This window comes from Arachis hypogaea, chromosome 3, assembly GCF_003086295.3.
Source record: "Arachis hypogaea cultivar Tifrunner chromosome 3, arahy.Tifrunner.gnm2.J5K5, whole genome shotgun sequence".
Lineage (NCBI taxonomy): Eukaryota > Viridiplantae > Streptophyta > Magnoliopsida > Fabales > Fabaceae > Arachis > Arachis hypogaea.
Window position 1 is genome coordinate 55,661,724 of NC_092038.1, and position 5,762 is coordinate 55,667,485.

The window sequence follows — 5,762 nt, forward strand, 5'->3', positions numbered from 1 at the left end:
TCTGTTAGCATCAATCACAGCTCCTGCTGTGGCTAGGAAGGGTCTTCCAAGGATGATGGATTCATCCTTATCCTTCCTAGTGTCTAAGATTATGAAATCAGCAGGGATGTAAAGGCCTTTAACCTTCACTAACACATCCTCTACCAATCCATAAGCTTGTCTTATTGACTTGTCTGTCATCTCTAATGAGAATGTGGCAGCCTGTACCTCAAAAATCCCCATCTTCTCCATTACAGAAAGTGGCATAAGATTTATACCTGACCCCAGGTCACACAGAGCCTTCTCAAAGGTCATGGTGCCTATGGTACAGGGTATTAAGAATTTACCAGGATCTTGTTTCTTTTGAGGTAAAGTTTGCTGAATCCATGTATCTAGTTCACTAATGAGCAAGGGAGGTGCATCTTCCCAAGTCTCATTACCAAATAACTTGGCATTCAGCTTTATGATAGCTCCTAGATATTGAGCAACTTGCTCTCCAGTTACATCTTCATCCTCTTCAGAGGAAGAATAGTTTTCAGATCTCATGAATGACAGAAGGATGTTTAAAGGAATCTCTATGGTCTCTATGTGAGCCTCAGATTCCTTTAGGTACTCAATAGGGAACTCTTTCTTGTCTGAGAGACATCCCATGAGGTCTTCCTCATTGGGATTCATGTACTCCCCTTCCTCTCTAGGTTCGACCATTTTGATTATGTCAATGGCTTTGCACTCTCTTTTTGGATTCTCTTCAATATTGCTTGGGAGAGTACTAGGAGGGGTTTCAGTGATTTTCTTACTCAGCTGGCCCACTTGTGCCTCCAAATTTCTGATGGATGACCTTGTTTCACTCATGAAACTTAAAGTGGCCTTAGACAGATCAGAGACTGTGTTTGCTAAGCTAGAGGAGCTCTGCTCAGAATGCTTTGTCTGTTGCTGAGAAGATGATGGAAAAGGCTTGTTATTGCTAAGCCTGTTTCTTCCACCATTATTAAAGCCTTGTTGGGGCTTTTGTTGATCCTTCCATGAGAAGTTTGGATGATTTCTCCATGAAGAATTATAGGTGTTCCCATAGGGTTCACCCATGTAATTCACCTCTGCCATTGCAAGGTTCTCAAGATCATAAGCTTCTTCTTTAGAAGATGCCTCTTTAGTACTGTTGGATGCATTTTGCCATCCATTCAGACTTTGAGAAATCATGTTGACATGCTGAGTCAACATTTTGTTCTGAGCCAATATGAAATTCAGAGCATCAATTTCAAGAATTCCCCTCTTCTGAGGCATCCCATTACTCATAGGATTCCTCTCAGAGGTGTACATGAATTGGTTATTTGCAACCATGTCAATGAATTCTTGAGCTTTTGCAGGCGTTTTCTTTAGGTGAATGGATCCACTTGCAGAATGGTCCAGTGACATCTTAGAGAACTCAGATAGACCATAATAGAATATATCCAAAATGGTCCACTCTGAAAGCATGTCAGAAGGACACCTTTTGGTCATCTACTTGTATCTTTCCCAAGCTTCATAAAGGGATTCACCATCTTTTTGTTTAAAGGTCTGAACATCCACTCTAAGCTTGCTCAGCTTTTGAGGCGGAAAGAACTTAGTCATGATGGCCGTGACCAGCTTATCCTAAGAGTCCAGGCTATCTTTTAGGTTGTGAGTCCAACCATGTTCTAGCTCTGTCTCTTACAGCAAAAGGGAAAAGCATGAGCCTGTAGACTTCAGGATCTACTCTATTAGTTTTAACAGTCTCACAGATCTGCAAGAATTCAGTTAAAAACTGATAGGAATCTTCTTATGAAAGTCCATGAAACTTGCAGTTCTGTTGCATTAGAGCAACTAGTTGAGGTTTCAGTTCAAAATTGTTTGCTCCAATGGAAGGGATTGAGATGCTTCTTCCATCAAATTTGGAAGTAGGTGTAGTATAGTCACCAAGCATCCCCCTTGCATTATTATTTTCGGCTGCCATCTCCTCTTCCTTTTCAAAAATTTCTATAAGGTAGTCTCTGGATTGTTGTAATTTAGCTTCTCTTAGTTTCCTCTTCAGAGTCCTTTCAGGTTCAGGATCTGCTTCAACAAGAATATTCTTGTTCTTGCTCCTGCTCATATGAAAAAAAAGAAGGGAACAGAAAATAATAATAGGGATCATCTTTACCACGGTAGAGAGATTTCTTTATGTTAGTAGAAGAAAAAAAGAATAGAAGAAGAAAAAAAAGAAAATTCAAACTCAGAGAGGAAGAGGGGGTTCGAATTTTAGGATGAAGAGAAGTGTTAGTAAATGAATGAATAAATAGAAAGAGATGAGAGAGAGGGGTTTTTGAAAATTAACTTAACATAAAAGAAAAATATTTTTGTTTTATTTTAAATTAAAGTTAACAATCAAAAACTAAGAGAAGGAATAAAATCAAAATTAGAATTTGAAATAATTAGTTAATTAAAAGAATTTTGAAAAAGAGGGAGATGATTTTCGAAAATTAGAGAGAGAAAAGTAATTAGGTGGTTTTGAAAAAGATAAGAAACAAACAAAAAGTCAATTAGTTAGTTAAAAAAGATTTGAAAATCAATTTTGAAAAGATAAGAAGTTAGAAAAGATATTTTGAAATCAAATTTTTGAAAAAGATATGATTTGAAAAAGATATTTTAAAAAGATATGATTGAAAAAGATATTTTGGAAAAGATTTGCTTTTTTAAATTAAAATTGATTACTTGACTAATAAGAAACTAAAAGATATGATTTTAGAATTTAAAGATTGAACCTTTCTTAGCAAGAAAGTAACAAACTTCAAATTTTTGAATCAATCACATTAATTGTTAGTAAAGTTTTCAAAATTTTGAAATAAAGATAAGAAAAAGATTTTTGAAAATAAATTTTAAAAAATTTTCAAAAATCATAAAAGAAAAATGAAAAAGATTTGACTTTTGAAAAAGATTTTGAAAAGATAGGATTTTTAAAATTGAAAATTTGACTTGACTTATAAGAAATAGCTAAGTTTTAAAATTTTTTGACTAAGTCAACTCAAATTTTCGAAATTTATGAGAGAAAAAAGGAGAAGATATTTTTTATTTTTGAATTTTTAATGATGAGAGAGAAAAAAATAAAAAAACCCAAAACATGAAAATCTTGGATCAAAACACATGATGCATGCAAGAACACTATGAATGTCAAGATGAACACCAAGAACACTCTAAAGATCAAGATGAACATCAAGACTTATTTTTGAAAAAAATTTCAAGAAAAGAAAGCATGCAAGACACCAAACTTAGACATTTTTCATGCTTAGACATTATGAATGCAAAAATGCATATGAAAAACAACAAAAGACACAAAACAAGAAAATTTAAAGATCAAACAAGAAGACTTGTCAAGAATGACTTGAAGATCATGAAGAACACAATGCATGAATTTTTCGAAAAATGCATAAATTTTTTAAAACATGCAATTGACACCAAACTTAAAAATTGACTCTAGACTCAAATAAGAAACACAAAATATTTTTTATTTTTATGATTTTATTAATTTTTTATTTTTTTCGAAAATTATTTTGAAAAGAATGAAAGCAAATAAAAAATTTTTGAAAGATTTTTGAAAAAAGAATTTTTGAAAAGAAAATTACCTAATCTGAGCAACAAGATGAACCGTCAGTTGTCCAAACTCGAACAATCCCCGACAACGGCGCCAAAAACTTGGTGCACGAAATTGATCATCAACAATGGCGCCAAAAACTTGGTAGCGCTCTCAAACGTGAATCACACTTTGTCACAACTTCACACAACTAACCAGCAAGTGCACTGGGTCGTCCAAGTAATAAACCTTACGTGAGTAAGGGTCGATCCCACGAAGATTGTTGGTATGAAGCAAGCTATGGTCATCTTGTAAATCTCAGTTAGGTGGATAATAAATGGTTATGGAGTTTTCGAAATTGAAAATAATTAAAGCATAGAATAAAGATAGAGATACTTATGTAATTCATTGGTAGGAATTTCAGACAAGTGTATGAAGATGTTGTGTTCCTTCTGAATCTCTGCTTTCCTACTGCTTTCATCCAATCCTTCTTACTCCTTTCCATGGCAAGCTGTATGTAGGGCATCACCATTGTCAATGGCTACTTCCCATCCTCTCAGTGAAAATAGTCCAAACACAGCACGGCTAATCATCTGTGGGTTCTCGATCATGTCGGAGTAAAATCCATTGATTCTTTTGCGTCTGTCACTACGCCCAACAATCGCGAGTTTGAAGCTCGTCACAGTCATTCAATCCCTGAATCCTACTCGGAATACCACAGACAAGGTTTAGACTTTCCGGATTCTCAAGAATGACCGCCAATAATTATAGCTTATACGACGAAGATTCTAATTAATGAATCCAAGAGATATTCGTTCGGTCTAAGGTAGAACGGAGGTGGTTGTCAAGCACGCGTTCATAAGGATGGATGATGATGGGTGTCATGGATCATCACATCCATTAGGTTGAAGTGCAATGGATATCTTAGAACAAGAATAAGCTGAATTGAATAGAAAATAGTAGTAATTGCATTAAAACTCGAGGTACAGCAGAGCTCCACACCCTTAATCTATGGTGTGTAGAAACTCCACCGTTGAAAATACATAAGTGATGGTCCAGGCATGGCCGAATGGCCAGCCCCCAGAAATGGCATATAAATTCAAAAATAGGGAAAAAGACCTGGTCTAAGGACTAGGCGTCCAAAGATCCCCAAAATACAATAGTAAAAAGTCCTATTTATAGTAGACTAGCTACTAGGGTTTACAGAAATAAGTCTAAGTGCAGAAATCCACTTCCAGGGCCCACTTTGGTGTATGCTTGGGCTGAGCTTGAGCTTTACACGTGCAGAGGCATCTCTTGGAGTTAAACGCCAAGTTGTAACGTGTTTTTGGCGTTTAACTCTGGTTTGTGACGTATTTTTGGCGTTTTACTCCAGAATGCAGCATGGAACTGGCGTTGAATGCCAGTTTGCGCCGTCTAATATCAAACAAAGTATGGTTATTATATATTTCTGGAAAGCTCTGGATGTCTACTTTCCAACACCGTTGAGAGTGCGCCATTTGGAATTCTGTAGCTCTAGAAAATCCATTCCGAGTGCAGGGAGGTCAGAATCCAACAGCATCAGCAGTCCTTTTTCAGCCTGAATTAGATTTTTGCTCAGGTCCCTCAATTTCAGCCAGAAAATACCTGAAATCACAGAAAAACACACAAACTCATAGTAAAGTCCAAAAATGTGAACTTTGCATAAAAACTAATGAAAACATCCCTAAAAGTAGCTAGATCCTACTAAAAACTACCTAAAAACAATGCCAAAAAGTGTATAAATTATCCGCTCATCAATGGCCCAATCCACAGTCACTTCAGATCGGTTGCTAGTAGGAATGATGGAGTGTTGGATGAACTCCAACCATCCTCTAGCCACAGGCTTAAGGTCCGGTCTTCTCAATTGAACCGGATTGCCTCTTGAGTCTCTTTTCCATTGAGCTCCTTCCACACATATGTCCACGAGAACTTGGTCCAACCTTTGATCAAAGTTGACCCTTCTAGTGTAGGGGCGTGCATTTTCTTGCATCATTGGCAAGTGGAACGCCAACCTTACATTTTCTGGACTGAAATCTAAGTATTTCCCCCAAACCATTGTAAGCCAATTCTTTGGATTCGGGTTCATACTTTGGTCATGGTTCCTAGTGATTCATGCATTGGCATAGAACTCTTGAACCATTAAGATTCCGACTTGTTGAATGGGATTGGTGGGAACTTCCCAACCTCTTCTTCAGATTTC

At 36.5% G+C, this 5,762-nt stretch overlaps 1 non-coding gene across 1 annotated transcript; it reads left to right on the plus strand.

Annotated features, from left to right (window-relative positions):
• Positions 1-1,446: 1,446 nt before the first annotated feature.
• Positions 1,447-1,554, plus strand: LOC112793749 (small nucleolar RNA R71). The gene has a single exon (XR_003198446.1). It is a non-coding gene; the product is annotated as a small nucleolar RNA R71 (small nucleolar RNA).
• Positions 1,555-5,762: the final 4,208 nt, after the last annotated feature.